The following is a 16,831-nucleotide window of genomic DNA, read 5'->3' as shown; positions in this document are numbered from 1 at the left end:
TTCCCTCCAGAAATATATGTTCTAAAAAAATGAGATTTCTCAGAATACCCCATATATAAGAAGTGCTTTCCCTTTTTTGTGCACTTTGCTTATTGGTACTCTATCAGACACCTGCTTCCCCCCTTATTTGCCTGAATAAATCTATGTATCTTTAAAGACTGAGTTACTCAAATACTTCTTAAACTTTTTCCAGGTCTCTACGGTGGCTACTTAGCCTGTTCTAAAGTACCTCTTACATTATCCATGGATAAACATTTATATATTTAAATATACAGTACGTTTTTAGCTGAATTTATTTTTGCATTTCTAGCTCCCCCTCCCAATATTCACATTTATCTTTCTTTTCTTTGTATTCATGATTAAAAATCATGCTACTAACCTTAATTATATGCTTCCATGGTGGCTCAAATGGTAAAGAATATGCCCTCACTTCAGGAGACCTGGGTTCAATCCCTGGGTTGGGAAGATCCCCTGGAGAAGGGAATGGCAACCCACTCCAGTATTCTTGCCTGGACAATTCCATGGACAGAGGAGCCTGGAGGGCTACAGTCTATGGGGTCAAAAAGAGTCAGACACAACTGAGCAACTTTCACAATCTTAATTATGCATTCTAGAGTTTAGTCCTTCCTCATGTACACTCCCATAATCCACATCTATCAGCACCAAAAAAGTACTTAAATGAAATTTGTTGGTTATTACATATTTTTATAATACAGTTTCTGAATGCCATTCTGATTTAATCTTCTTGAGAAAGTTTTTCAGAATGATATGTAAAGTTTTATTCCTTAGCCATAGTACTATCTAGAATTGTTCAGAAAGATGGAACACATTTGGTACAGGGTGAAAGACACAATTTGTATCATAGTGTGGCAGAGGCTATAATGCAAATCTAGACTGGAGAATAGCTGAAAGTCTCAGTAACATGTTTAAACATGTCTTCTTCTCTCCAGATTAATCATATATTTCTCAAAGAACATGAGTATGCCTCATGGCTTGCTACTTTTTTCAGCATTTTAGTATATATAATCGATAATTTATACATGTCAGCTAATTACAATATGTACAGGTTCTATGGATCTGTAAATCAGAGAGGAGGCGTAAATAGCATGAGACAGCAGAATGGTCAGTAAGAACTGTTCAAGGAAGTGATGGGAAAAACACAGATTTGAGATTCTTAATTAACCTTTTATCCTTCATATGATTTACATAACTCTTTCTACTTTACTGTTTATTCAGGGTGTATGGTGTACAGCACTGTACCTAGCCTCCAATAGACACTGACTATATATTTTTTTCTTTTCCTTCTCCTACTTCACCTGGATCCCCAGATAGTTGAAGTAAAATTATGATAAATACATTTATCTCACAAAGACCTTAGTACTTTGCTGACTTAAAAGTATTTTATGAAATCTATAGAAATACATATTACTATTATATGTTTTTATGTTGTTATATAATTATTGAATATTTGCGTATGGAATAGTTTTCATAAGTTTACTGGAAATTGATTAATCAATTCAGAAATTTGGCTGTCTGTATATAAGATAAATCCTAATATCCAGTCATAAAATATTGATAAATTGAAGTTTGTATTAATTATAATAGAAAACATTAGATTCATAAAACATTTTGACTTTAAAATTAAATGATAATGAGATGTGAACCATTACTAAGTAAAGATAAGACATTTATTGTAACTTAGGAATTCACATTTCTTATTTTTGAAATTACTGTGGTGAGAAGACAAAAAACGCTAGAATATACATAATTTAAATTAAATGGTTACATATATTTAAAATCACATGTAATCAAATGCACCACTTATGGTAAACCTTACTAAATGTCAAGTTTAATTATAAAACTGAAGAAAAAATAATTATTAATGAATATAATTTTAGAGGCTTTTGACAATTTGAGAATCTCTCAAATTTTACTTAAATCAACATTCTAATTGTCAATGCAACCAGCTGTCTTAGATTTCAAGAAAATATATTTACTACTAACATTTTCAGTAATCTTTTTAAAGTCAACAATAGCTGTAGAAAATGTACCAGAAAGAAGAGAATATCATATAAAGGAGAGATTTTTTTGTCCTCAAAATATGTAAAATTTTTTACAGATTTTTTTTTTTTAATCTAACATTAGTTAGCTCAATAATGTGATCTTCCTGGGACCCTCATTGGTAAAGAATCTGCCTACCGATGCAGGAGACATGACTTCTATCCCTGGGTCCCAGATCTTCTGCAGATGGAAATGACAACTCACTCCAGTATTCTTGCTTGGGAAATCCCATGGACAGAGAAGCCTGGTGGGCTACAGTCCATGGGGTCACAAAAAACTTGAACATGACTTAATGACTAAACAACAACAATATTTTGCTGTTGTTTAGCAATAATCATCAATAATTTATGCATAGAAAAAAAAAACTAAGAAAGTTCATGTATTAGTTATCTCTTGCTGTGTAACAAATTATCACAAGCTTAGTGACATAAAATAACATAGTAATTATCTCACAGTTTCTGTAATCTGAGAGTCTTGACATGGCTTATCTCAGTCTTAAGCAAGGCTGCTATAAAGGTTTTGCCAGGTCAGGGCTTTCGTGGGGAGACTTGAACAGTGACAAATCCGCTTCCTTCTTACTCAGGTTCTTGGCAGTTCTTACTAGCTTCTCTAGGACTGAGTCCAAGGCTTCTTCTTGACTGTCGCCTAAAAGTCATGGTGAGCTCCTAATGGCTGCCTTGAACTGCTAGGGGCTACTAGCAGTTTTTTCCAATATGAAAAAACTTCCCATCATGGCCCCTGACTTCATCAATCCAGCAAGGCCTGGATTTGAGTAAGTCTGCTAGCAAGGGCTTCCCAGGTGGCACTGGTATGCAGGAGATGTAAGAGACATGAGTTAGATTCCTGGGTCAGGAAGATCCCCTGGAGGAAGGCATGACAACCCACTCTAGTAGTCTTGCCTGGAGAATTCCATGGACAGAGGACCCTGGCAGGCTACATAAATAGAGTCATAAAGAGTTGGACATGACCGAAGCTACTTAGCACACACATACTAGCAAGATACCATTTATACAGTGTAACACAATCATGGGGCTATCATCTTGTCACTATTATGTTCTATTAATAAGAAGCAAGTCACATGTTCTGCCCATACTTAAAGGGGAGAGAATACAAAAAGAAATGAATACTAGAAGAGATGAATGTTGGGACCGATCTAGAATCCTTCCAATGAACTATAGAAACAGTAAAAATATAATTTTTATGTTTTTAAGTCAAATTTCTGGCCAATAACAGTGAGTAATCTGTTCTAGACATTCAATTCACTGAACAAATTTATCTTTCTTAACACCTTCCTATTAAAGATTTTGGAAGCCATAGTTTATCCATAAATAGTTGAAGGAATGAATAAATGATGTACTGCTTGTTTAGTATAGTCTTACATATCACTCTACAAATTATCTTTCTTTATAAATATATGGAAAGTTAATAAATAGGGGAGAACATAATCTTAATGGCTTTCTGGTTCCCCTCCTTTTTTTGTGACAAAATTTCTCCTTTTCCTCTAAAAAATTACGGTGTCATTGAATTATGTTATGAGAATATACATCTAATGAAGTTTTTCCCCATACTCTCATCATATATAATCTGTATATAATTCAGATTTTTAAAATATTTTCCCAATATAATAGGTTCAACTGGGTTGTTTATGAAAGACAGAGATATTTCAAAATCAGGAACCCAATTTCCATTAAACCATGATAAGTAATGGTCAAAGCAATAATACTTATAAGTAATACAAATGATATCAATAGCATATATGTTGGTGGTCAGAACAATACATTTTAAACTGTGAAGTGTAATTACTCTCCAGACATCACCAACCTAGCTATGACCAACATAGCCGTGACCAAAAAGCTATTACCAACCTGCTGATGCTGCTAAGTCACTTCAGTCATGTCCGAGTCTGTGTGACCCCATGGACGACAGCTCACCAGGCTCCCCCGTCCCTGGGATTCTCCAGGCAAAAACACTGGAGTGGGTTGCCACTTCCTTCTCCAATGCATGAAAGTGAAAAGTGAAAGTGAAGTCGCTCAGTCATGTCCCACTCTTAGTGACCCCATGGACTGCAGCCCACCAGGCTCCTCCATCCATAGGATTTTCCAGGCAAGAGCACTGGAGTGGGTTGCCATTGCCTTCTCCAATTATCAACCTAGATAGCCTATAAAAAAGCAGAAACATTACCGTGCCAACAAAGGTCCATTTAGTCAAAGCTATGGTTTTCCTAGTAGTCATATATGGATGTGAGAGTCGGACTATAAAGAAAGCTGAGCGCCAAAGAATTGATGCTTTTGAACTGCTGTGTTGGAGAAGATTCTTGTGAGTCCCTTGGACTGCAAGGAGATAAAAAAAAGTCAATCCTTAAAGAAGTCAGTCCTGAATATTCACTGGAAGGACTTATGCTGAAGCTGAAACTCCAATACTTTGGCCACCTGATGAGAAAAACTGACTCATTGGAAAAGACCCTGATGCTGGGAAAGATTGGAAGGCAGTAGGAAAAGGGAACGACAGAGGATGAAATTGTTGGATGGCATCACCGACTCAATGGACATGAGTTTGAGTGAGTTCCAGGAATTGTTGATAGGGAGGCCTGACGTGCTGCAGTCCATGGGGTCCCAAAGAGTAGGGTACGACTGAGTGACTGAACTGAACTGAACTTTCCAGCCAAAAAATAAAAGATTGTAGTGCAGATATAATTAATAAAGCATTTTTATCTTCCACCTGTGCCAGATTTTTATCCTCAAATGTGTAAGATGTATAGACAACAATTCCATAGACCCCAAGGCCCAACCAGTAACTCCCTTACCACATGTTGCTATGAAAATTCATTGTAAGAACCAAAAATAAAAAGAGATTTCTTAACTGCTGCATGTGATCTTTGGTCAAGCAAAGCTTCATTTGGTACCTCTAAAGTAGGAGCAATATGGGGAAGAACATGTTAGAAAAAAATGCAAATAACAATTTTAGTAATCTATATAGATATAGAACATTGACTTGCTCATATAAAATTGGGAACCCTGAGAATAAATTGACTTCAAATCTATGGTTTTCTTGTAGATAGATGATTCTTGCTTAATTTAGTTTCTTTATTCAATAAATGCTGTGAAATTTTTGCTGCAACATGTTTATAAAAGTATATATTTTTATATAATTTATTTTCAATTTTTAGGAATAAGTACAAACATTATGTTGTTATTTTGAAAAATGTTAGGAATATGCACCATTGGAATTATTGGATAGTTAAGAACACTTATAGCCTCTTCCTGGCTTCCACTTTTCTTCCTTTTACAAAATATTTTTCAACCTTCAAACTTTAATGATTATTCTAGAATGTAAAAAAAAATTATTTAATTTTTGTTTTAGGAATTAATATTTTAAAATATCTTAATATGAACAAAAGGAAATTAAGTACATTTATGTATAATTCATGCAAGTAAAATTATTTAAAATATCTCTTTTGATTCAAAATAGGTGTTGGTTAGCCACTGGCAGTAAGTATTTGTAAACTTAATCAGCGGAACTTTATAGTTTTCCCTCCTCTCCAGAAATTCTTTGCTTCTAGCTGGAAAAAATGTTTCTTGACATTATACATAAATTTCACCTTATTAAACTTTTTTTCCCTATTAAGACCTTTTGAAAATTTGTCAATCTATTATTGTTGCATATGCATGAGTAGCATCATACTAATAACTGGCAGAATAAAAAGAAGTCTGGAAACTAATATTTCACATTTCAACTTTTCTTAAGTCAAATTTATTCTCTTAAATATGTGTAAAGTTCTTGTCACTTTCTCATTAAATATTTCTGCAGTGCCATTAAAGCTTTCACACATGAGAGCAGTGCTATCACAGGCCTGACAACACATGTTCTTCAAATAATGATGACTGTACTGAAATTTGGCTTTTTAAAAAACTGTTTAAATTATCCTCATCATCTTCAGTATCACTTGGAAATGAAGAAATGTTTAGGAATGACTTTCTGAGTATCGTATCACAGTGAGAGACATTATTTCAATCTATGGACACAGTTATGATGTGATGAAATGAATCTTTGTAGCCTACCAAAACTCCTGTCTTGAAATTTTGACCCTCAAAAGTGGTGGTATTGGCAAATGGGGCCTTTGGGAGGGAATGAGTCATGAGGAAACTCTCATGAGTGGGATTAGTGTCTTTACAAGAGAAGACCCCAGTGAGCTTTCTCACTCTTTCTACCACATGAGGATATAAGGAGAAGTGGACCGTCTGGAACCTGAATGAGGCTTCTCACCACAGTGGAAACCCAACCATGCTGGCACCCTGATCTTGGATCTCCTGACTCCAAAACTGTTAGAAATAAGTGTTGGTTGTTTAAGCCACCCGGTCTATGGTATATGCATTCTGAATTGACCAAGACATAGGAATCTGAGTAATTATTGATTCCTATTATGATATCTTGATATTTGGGTCTTTCTTTGCAAAGAATTTCTTTTAGAAATAGACATCTTATGGGTGATTCATTTTCAAACTCAGCTCATTTTTTTTAAAACCATACCATATTATATTTTAATGATCAAATATTTGTAAACTGGCATATAGTTTGATATTTATCATGAAATTAAGTAACAGTTTTAAATTTTATGTCATTATATTTGCCCAAATTTTAAATAATGTGCATGTTTTAGAATTGAGATTTTTAGCTGTCTGTGCTACTGTACTGATGCAATAGATAGCTGGATAACTTACTCTTGATAATAATATTAGTTCCTCTGAATTATCCTTGTTTATAATAAACAAGTATTATTCTTGTTTCTCAAACATGCATTCCAAATTTAGGATCTTTGCAATGGTTGTCCATTTACCCCAATGTTTTCCTCTTTATTATCTGTCAGGCAAAATCTTTTACTTCAGTCAAATCTTTGTTCAAATATCTCTCTTACAAAAAAGTTCTATATTAGCCCTATTTAAATTTGATCCTTGTATCTTTTCCATCTTCTGCCAAGTCTGGTACTTCCAATTCATCTTAATTAGAAATATGAATTTATTTTTATCATTACCATAACATTACCATCAGTTATTATAACATGTGAGTTATTTACTTAGTAACTATATTGTACTCCAGAAGACAAGAATAATTTATTTTTTCTACTGGCGTGTCCCATGCTCCTATAAGAGGCCCCAGCATACAGTAGGGGATGAATATGGGTAAATGAATAATTGAATCAATTTAGGAATAAATGAAGGAATCAATGAGTCCCAGACTCATTAAGTGGCATACTAGAATTTTTTTATTAAAAGTGAATGCAGATTCATATTTTGTTATACTTTTCAAAGAGTCAAAGTCAATGGCCATATGTAAACCATATAGATCACAGAACAATTTTGGATAGCTGAAAGAAAAGAAAAATATTATCAACAAGAATAATTTCCAGTTAAAGAGTAGAAAGAATACACAAATTTAGAGAGTGTATAAGTGACGTATTACTTCTGTTGCTTTATGTCAATGTATATCATTTAGTTTCTACATTTAAAAAAAATTAGGCCACTTTATTGCTATTTACTTTTACTGAGTAGAACTTTGAGTTATATTTCAGAATTTATGTACCTAATTTTTAAAATTTTAAGCTTTGTAAAGTTTTCTGTTATGATCTTCTGTGATGTTTAGCAGATAACACACACCCTTCTTTTCTTTCTTTAGAGGCTGTGTTTAGATGAAAGGCCACCTTTTTAATTAAGGTGTTTCCCAAGGTGAAAGCACCTAAGGTATCTAAAAGCTTTCTAGAAGTCAATAATGAACTTGATTTCAAATCAGCCTTGAAAACCCCATAATTTGGTACTATATTTAAGAAATACTTTTACCCCAATAATAAGTCCAGCTCAGCCTATGATTATTTTTTTCTTAATTCTTTCTTTTTTTTAATTCAAGTAGTTGATTTACAATGTCATAATAATTTCCGCTGTATGGCAAAGTGAATAAGTTATGCATATATATGTACATTATTTTAAAAATGATTTTCCAATTTGGTTTATCATGGGATACTGAATGTAGTTCCTTGAATGTAGGACCTTGTTGTCTATCCATTCCATATGTAATGGCTTGCATCTGCTGACCCCAGCCTATTGTTCTTGACTGCAGGAGTGGATCATCATTTTCCTCCACTGAATATTGAATACAGTATTGGGGATTTTAGAGTCTAGTTTTATTTTATTTTTAAAAAGATATAAGATATCTTTAAACAATATGATGGCATTAGATTGGTGAAATGAGAAAGGAGTCATGAGTGAAAGAAGGAGTTATATTTTCTATCTCAAGAGCTCTCACAGATAATTTGTCCATTGAGTGAAATCGCAGATGGAACTGTACACACTTTAATCTTTATTTCTCTTTGAGGCTCTTTCCCTGCTCCCCATTTTTAGATGTACAGACTGTACCATTGAAGTCTGTGTTAAGGCAGACGACATTTGATTCTCTGTCCCTCTGGAAAATGTATATGTTCTTCGGGGGCTGTCGCTGAAGGCTCTGCTTGTGCGCATGCTCAGTTGTGTCTGAATTCTTTGCGACCCCATGGACTGCAGCCCTCCAGGCTTCTCTGTCTACGTGGATTCTCCAGGCAAGAATACTGTAGTGGATTGCCATCCCCTTCTCCAGAGGATCTTCCCAACTCAGAGATCAAACCCAGTCTTCTGCATTGCGGGCAGATTCTTTACCATCTGAGCCATCAGGGAAGCTCTTCCCAACCCAGGGATAAAATCTGCACTTCCCGCATTCAGTTCAGTTCAGTTCAGTCCCTCAGTCATGTCCAATTCTTTGCAACCCAATGAATCTCAGCACGCCAGGCCTCCCTGTTCATCACCAACTCCCGGAGTTCACTCAGACTCACGTCCATCGAGTCAGTGATGCCATCCAGCCATCTCATCTTCTGTCGTCCTCTTCTCCTCCTTCTCCCAATCCCTACCAGCATCAGAGTCTTTTCCAGTGAGTCAACTCTTCACATGAGGTGGCCAAAGTACTGGAGTTTCAGTCTTAGCATCATTCCTTCCAAAGATATCCCAGGGCTGATCTCCTTCAGAATGGACTGGTTGGATCTCCTTGAAGTCCAAGGGACTCTCAAGCGTCTTCTCCAACACCACAGTTCAAAGGCATCAATTCTTTGGCACTCAGCCTTCTTCATAGTCCAACTCTCACATCCATACATAACCACAGGAAAAACCATAGCCTTGACTAAACGGACTCTTGTTGGCAAAGTAATGTCTCTGCTTTTGAATATGCTATCTAGGTTGATCATACCTTTCCTTCCAAGAAGTAAGTGTCTTTTAATTTCATGGCTGCAGTCACCGTCTGCAGTGATTTTGGAGCCCCAAAAAATAAAGTCTGACATGGTTTCCACTGTTTCCCCATCTATTTCCTATGAAGTGATGGGACTAGATCCCATGATCTTCGTTTTCTGAATGTTGAGTTTAAGCCAACTTTTTCACTCTCCACTTTCACTTTCATCAAGAGGCTTTTGAGTTCCTCTTCACTTTCTTGCCATAAGGGTGGTGTCATCTGCATATCTGAGGTTATTGACATTTCTCCCGGCAATCTTGATTCCAGCTTGTGCTTCTTCCAGCCCAGCATTTCTTATGATGTACTCTGCATATAAGTTAAATAAGCAGGGTGACAATATAAAGCCTTTACGTACTCCTTTTCCTATTTGGAACAAGTCTGTTGTTCCATGTCCAGTTCTAGCTGTTGCTTCCTGACCTGAATATAGGTTTCTCAGGAGGCAGGTCAGGTGGTCTTGTATTCCCATCTCTTTCAGAATTTCCCACAGTTTATTGTGATCCACACAGTCAAAGGCTTTGGCATAGTCAATAAAACAGAACTATATGTTTTTCTGGAACTCTCTTGCTTTTTCCATGATCCAGCAGATGTTGGCAATTTGATCTCTAGTTCCTCTGCCTTTTCTAAAACCAGCTTGAACGTCTGGAAGTTCACGGTTCACGTATTGCTGAAACCTGGCTTGGATAATTTTGAGTATTACTTTACTAGTGTGTGAGATGAGTGCAATTGTGCGGTAGTTTGAGCATCCTTGGCATTGCCTTTCTTTGGCATTAGAATGAAAACTGATCTTTTCCAGTCTTGTGGCCACAGCTGAGTTTTCCAAATTTGCTGGCATATTGAGTGCAGCAGTTTCACAGCATCATCTTTCAGGATTTGAAATAGCTCAACTGGAATTCTATCACCTCTACTAGCTTTGTTCATAGTGATGCTTTCTAAGGCCCACTTGACTTCACATTTCAGGATGTCTGGCTCTAGGTGAGTGATCATACCATCGTGATTATCTTGGTCATGCACTTCCCACATTACAGGTGAATTATTTGGCCACTGAGCCACCTGGGAAGCCCATATAGGTAGGCAACAACCTGCAACTAGGAAGCAAGCTCTCACCAGGCACTAGTATTCCAGCACCTTGATCTTAAGACTTCCAGAACTGGGAGGTATATGATTGCTGTTTAAACTACCTTGTCTCTGGTACTCTATTATGGCAGACCAGTCTAATTCAATCAGTGGCTTGTATCCAGTTTTACATTTGATTTAGCAGTTTGTTAGTATGTTTTAAAGTTAAAAATATATGAACTCTTCGTCACTTCACCTTCCTTCATCCTTGGTGAAAAAGTCATAGGTCTAGGATTCAACCCTTTGGGAGTACCAGCACAACTCTATGACTCTATGTGTCCAAGTTGTATAGTGCAGTACGATCTATAGAGTCAGAAAACTCCATTTAAAGTGAACGTGCATCAACAGATTATTGAAAATAATGAGCTATATTTTTTCATGGAATAATATACCTTTTTAAAAACAGAAAGTTTCTTCTGAAGTTACTGACTGAAAGAGGCTTCTGTGATAATTTAAATAACAAGAGTTAGTTGCAATGAAATATATATACAGTATTGTATCTTAATGCAGAGAAGGCACTAGTGACCCACTCCAGTACTCCTGCCTGGAAAATCCCATGGAAGGAGGAGCCTGGTAGGCTGCAGTCCATGGGGTCGCTAAGAGTCAGGCACGACTGAGCGACTTCACTTTCACTTTTCACTTTCATGTGTTGGAGAACAAAATGGCAACCGGCTCCAGTGTTCTTGCCTGGAGAATCCCAGGGGTGGGGGAGCCTGGTGGGCTGCCATCTATGGGGTCTCATAGAGTCAGACACGACTGATGCGACTTAGCAGCAGCAGTATCCTAATGTAAATCACAAATGAATAAGCAAAGTCCCAAACTTACATAATTTTGTAATTATGAAGGTGGATTTCGAGGGAGGTATATTGAACTGGTAGCACTATTTACAGAAAGGAAATGGGAAAGGGAATGTAGAGAAAGAGCTGGAGTTTATAACAAAATTGAAAGATCTCAAAAAATACAGTCACACAGGTATTGTTTAAAATGGCAAAACTTTTATGTATATACATATATACATAAACACACACCCACCTTTTTATATACATACATACATATGTGTATGTATGTATATGTATACACACACACATGCCATGGCAAGTTGGATGGATTAATCTTGTTACTTTCAAGCACAGTATATTTTGTGATTAACTAAAAACTCTTGTACATTTTTTTCTAATTAACACAGGTCTGTGCTGATGGAAAAAAAATAAACCATCTTATGTAGTGTCATTTCATTTATTTCTGTGTATGAATGGATAATATCTAAGTTTTTATACTAAAATTTATTTTAACTTATTTCTTAATTAAGAGAACATTAAAAATGAAAGCAATAAAATATTATTTCACTAAAAATGTCTGGAGGATGTATGAAAATTGAGTAAAATTCTTTTGGAACAGCAGTGATTCAGGGTTAAAAGGAACTGGTGTTGCTATATTTAGTTAAAAACATGGTTCAGTTTCAGACAGTGCAATCTGGGCCTCCTTACATCCAGAAATTTTAGTTCTTATATGCCAGTTGGAGGTGGTCCATCATGGAATCTAAGGGTAAATGTATATAGTCATTGAATCTTACTTTCCTAGATTCTGATTACTAGGTGAATCTAAGGTGGACTGTGCATTTGGTATGGATGAAATATGGTGTTGTTTTGTCCTCTTACTTGAGACCTAATTACTGTTTATCTTGAGAATATGTATATGTAACAGGTTGCACCTACTTCGCTATATCAAAGGGTTTACTTTATTTTTGCCTTTGCAAATCTTAGCAGATTGCTTGTGATGAGCATCACAGTCTGGTAGAGTGCTTATTCAAAGGGAATGGAGAAAGTTTTTTAAAATTTTATTTTCCCTACACTTTGCCTTAACAGAAGAGAGAGAGAGAAATGGAGAGATAAGACTAGACAAAGGTTAAAACTGTTATAAATTATATGTTAACAAACACACAATATTTAGCACTCTGTGTGATTGCATATTGCTTGGCTGGTAGGCAGCGTGGATATGAATTGATTGGAGGCCAGGCTTCCTGCTGTGCTCCGCTCCATGCACCAAGGTGGCTGCACTGATGTGCCAGTAGAAAGGCAGAAAATAGTCTGAACTCTTTTGCAAGACCTACAGAGTGGCTGAGCATGCAAGGATCATTTCAACATGATAATTAAAAAACTGAATTGATTCCCAGACAAAAATGGGCAAATACAGAACTCTCAAATTAGAAGCAATGGCATAGCTTTCCAAAGTGAAGCCAGCCATGTGCACCATTCCTAATGGCAGAATGTTAGAATATCTTGTGAGAAGAAGCAAGCTTAATATTTGAGAAATCTGTCCCAAGGCTATATTGTAGAAGAACAACTATACCTCTATTGTGGATAATATACAGTACTCTCAGTTGAAACAAGTGAACTTAAATATGTATATTTAAGTCACTTTAGTTGTGTCTGACTCTTTGCAACCTTATGGATTGTAGCCCACCAGGCTCCTCTGTCCATGGGCTTCTCCAGGCAAGAATACTGGAGTGGTTTGCTATGTCCTTCTCCAGGAAAATTTTTCCTGACCAAGGGATTGAACCCATGCCTCTTAGTCTACTGCATTGGCAGGCAGGTTCTTTACCATTAGTGGCACCTAGGAAGCCCACATATATATAATATACGTATATAAATATGTTAACACATACATATACTCACACAATATTTCACTAGCTTGGCATATGTCATAAACAGAGAAAATAGGAGGGAACAAAATTAAACTGAAAGAAGGAACCCTGGGTATATGTTTTCCAACTGAACCCTGGACCAGGAACTGCCATTTGATGATGGCACAGGGTTGTAAGACAGGAGATAAAGCTCAGGACTGAAGGAAATGGAAGATTTAATAGGCTATTGTTGTATAAAGCTGGGGCCACAAAGGACTACATCCAGTGTGTAGAGATGAACAAGAAATAATCCCTGCCATGCAATACTATTTGTCTGCAGTGGAATTATCAAAGACAGGATGGAGAGAAAAGTTTTCCCCAGAGAAGTGGAATCAGAAATGAGCCCTCCCGTGGGTTTACAGCCCGAATTCACACTAATTCTGTGAAAATCCTCCTAACAAGAATCGGTATCAAATGTATATTTTCTCTAGAGGAAATTAAATTCAATCCCAGCCTTAAATGAAAATAAAATCCCAAGGAGAAAAATCATTCACAGGAAAAGACATTTTTGAGAAAAAGGCAGCACAAAGAAAAAAAATTATAGCTGAGAATTATCAGAAACAAGAGAAAATAGAAAGACATTCACACAGTTCAAATGTGGAAATTATGACAAAGTTATTTAATTGCTTTAATTAAAGCATTTAATACATTTAAATGTTTAATTATTTTAAAATGTATTAAAATATATTTAATTAAATATTTAATTAAAGCATTTAATACATTAAAGAGAAGATTGAAATATTAACAGGGAATAATAAATGATGAAGAATGATCAAACTGATATGAAAAAGAACCAAATACAGTATCAGTCAGTGAAAAATGTAAACATTAAAGCAAAAATTTAGTTGAGGGACTAGAGAGTGTTATGAATTAGAATATTGTTTCCATTTATTAACCCCGTGTCCTGCCTTCCTTGCCCTGTTAATGTTGCCTTATCTATGTGACTTGTCTAATGTTAGCAGATGTGATGTAAAATAAGTTATAAAGATGTGTGCAAAATGCAAATTCACATAGTAAAAACATATCCTAAGTAATCATTATTACTTCTTTCTAGACTCCAGAATAAAAATAGGTGGAGGAGACCTGAATTTAACCAAGGCCTGAGTGCAGCTGGTCAGCCAAATTCAGGCTAAATCATCCAAAACACAAATACAAATGTGAATAATAATATGCACAGATCTAAAAAGGTGATGCTTAATGCATGTTAATGCTGTATGTATCAAAACCTAGCTAAGAAAAGGATATGTTAAACATAACAGAAAAAAAGTGATTATTTTTGGTTAAAGTTTAACGCAGAAAGGTTAAGTATAAGCAAGGGGATGGTGTTAGAAAGTAGACACAAGGAAGCATTAAATCAAGAGAAAATGTGGCATATAAAAACTCAAAAGTAGATGATAATTATCTGGAGTATTTGAAAGAGAGCAACCTCAGATTAAAGAAGGTCAAGGAATCATTAGCAAGAAAAATAAAAGAAAAAAAACCTGTACTCATAACAGTATTAATAATTCAATAAAGCACAAAAGTAAAAGACATAATCTTTTTAAAAGCCAAAGGGAAATACAGATCACCTATTTAAAAAAAAAAGTTGATTTTTCATTAATGAAAATCAGACTGCTTTCTAACCTATCAGCTATAGGAAAGTAGTAGAAAGACCATTATTAATGTGTTAAGGGAACATTTGAACCTTCTCTCTTTAAAGAAACAAACTAACATTAAAAACATTTCTGCATATATAAGCACAACGATATTACCACAAAAGTTTCTACACCAAATAAAACTACAAATAATATATTCTCAGTCAGTTCAGTTCAGTTGCTCAGTTGTGTCTGACTCTTTGTGACCCCATTGACTGCAGCACACCAGGCCTCCCTGTCCATCACCAACTCCTGGAGTTCACTCAAACTCATGTCCACTGAGTTGGTGATGCCATCCAACCATCTCATCCCCTGTCATCCCTGTCTCCTCCTGCCTTCAATACAAGGGAAAATAAACTAATGGAACCTAATCAAACTTACAAGCGTTTGCACAGGAAAGGAAACTATAAAGAAAATAAAAAGACCATTAATGGAATGGGAGAATATTTGCAAATAATCAAATGAACCAACCAAATTAATCAACAAAGGCTTAATTTTCAAAATATACACACAGCCCATACAGCTCAGTAAAAAAATAAAAATAAAAAATAAAAAATGGGCTGCTATTGCTGCTGCTAAGTCACGTCAGTCATGTCCGACTCCGTGCAACCCCATAGACGGCAGCCCACCAGGCTTCCCTATCCCTGGGATTCTCCGGGCAAGAACACTGGAGTGGGTTGCCATTTCCTTCTCCAATGCATGAAAGTGAAAAGGGAAAGTGAAGTTGCTGACTGAAAGTGAAGTTGCTGACTGAAAGTGAAGTCTGTCTGACTCTTAGCGACCCCATGGACTGCAGCCTACCAGGCTCCTCTGTCCATGGATTTTCCAGGCAAGAGTACTGGAGTGGGTTGCCATTGCCTTCTCCAGAAGACCTAAATAAACAGCAGGCACATGAATAGGTGCTCAGAGTCGCTAATTATTATAGAAATCAAAATCAAAATTATAATAAGGGATTACCTTACACAGGTCATAATGGTCATTAATAAAAAGGTCTTCAAATAACAAATACTGGAGAGCATGGAGAAAAGGGAACCCTCCAATACTGTTGGTGGGAATGCAAATTGATATAGTCACTGTGGGGAACAGTTGGAATTTCCTTAAAAAGCTAAAAAAAGAATTACCAGTGATCCAATCTTACTCCTATGCAGATATCCAGAGAAAATTCTAATTTGATAAGATACATATATCCTCAGGGTTCATAACAACGCTATTCACAATATTTATCATAGCCAAGATGTGGAAGCAGCCTAAGTATCAACTGGCAAATGAATGGATAAAGAAGATATATATGTATATATGAGTATGTGTGTGTGTGTGTGTGCATGTGTGTGTGTGTAGACGGAGTCTTCCCAACCCATGAATCAAACCTGAGTCTCCTGCATTGCAGATTTACCATCTTCCAATGGGAAGCCCATTGGAATATTACTCAGACATACAGAATATTTAAATGACATTTACAGCAATGTGAATGGACCTGGAGATGATTATACTAAGTTCATTTACTTCAAAGTCATATGACTTTGTCATGTATGTCATAATGTCATTTATGACATTTTCAAAGTCATAAATGATACCGTATGATACCATTTATCTATGGACTATTGAAAAATAATAGAAATGAATATATTTATGGAACAAAAATATGGGCAAATGTAGAAGGCTATATGGTTCTGAGAAAAACTAAGCACTCAATATTAATAGGACTATGTTTACTTGAGTAATCAAAGACCTGATAAAAAACAACATAGATTTTCTATTTCTTCCTGGTCGAGTTTTGGAAAGTTGTACTTTTCTAAGAATTTGTCCATTTCTTCCACGTTGTCCATTTTATTGGCATATAATTGTTGATAATAGTCTCTTATGATCCTTTGTATTTCTGTGTTGTCTGTTGTGATCTCTCCATTTTCATTTCTTTCTTTTTTTTTTACAATTTAATTTTATTTTATTTTTAAACTTTACATAATTGTATTAGTTTTGCCAAATATCAAAATGAATCCACCACAGGTATACATGTGTTCCCCATCCTGAACCCTCCTCCCTC

The sequence above is a fragment of the Bos grunniens genome, chromosome 20 (genome assembly GCF_055505025.1).
Source record: "Bos grunniens cultivar Pamir isolate PY7600 chromosome 20, Bosgru_T2T1.0, whole genome shotgun sequence".
NCBI classification, from domain to species: Eukaryota; Metazoa; Chordata; class Mammalia; order Artiodactyla; family Bovidae; genus Bos; species Bos grunniens.
Note: the sequence above shows the minus strand (reverse complement) of the source record.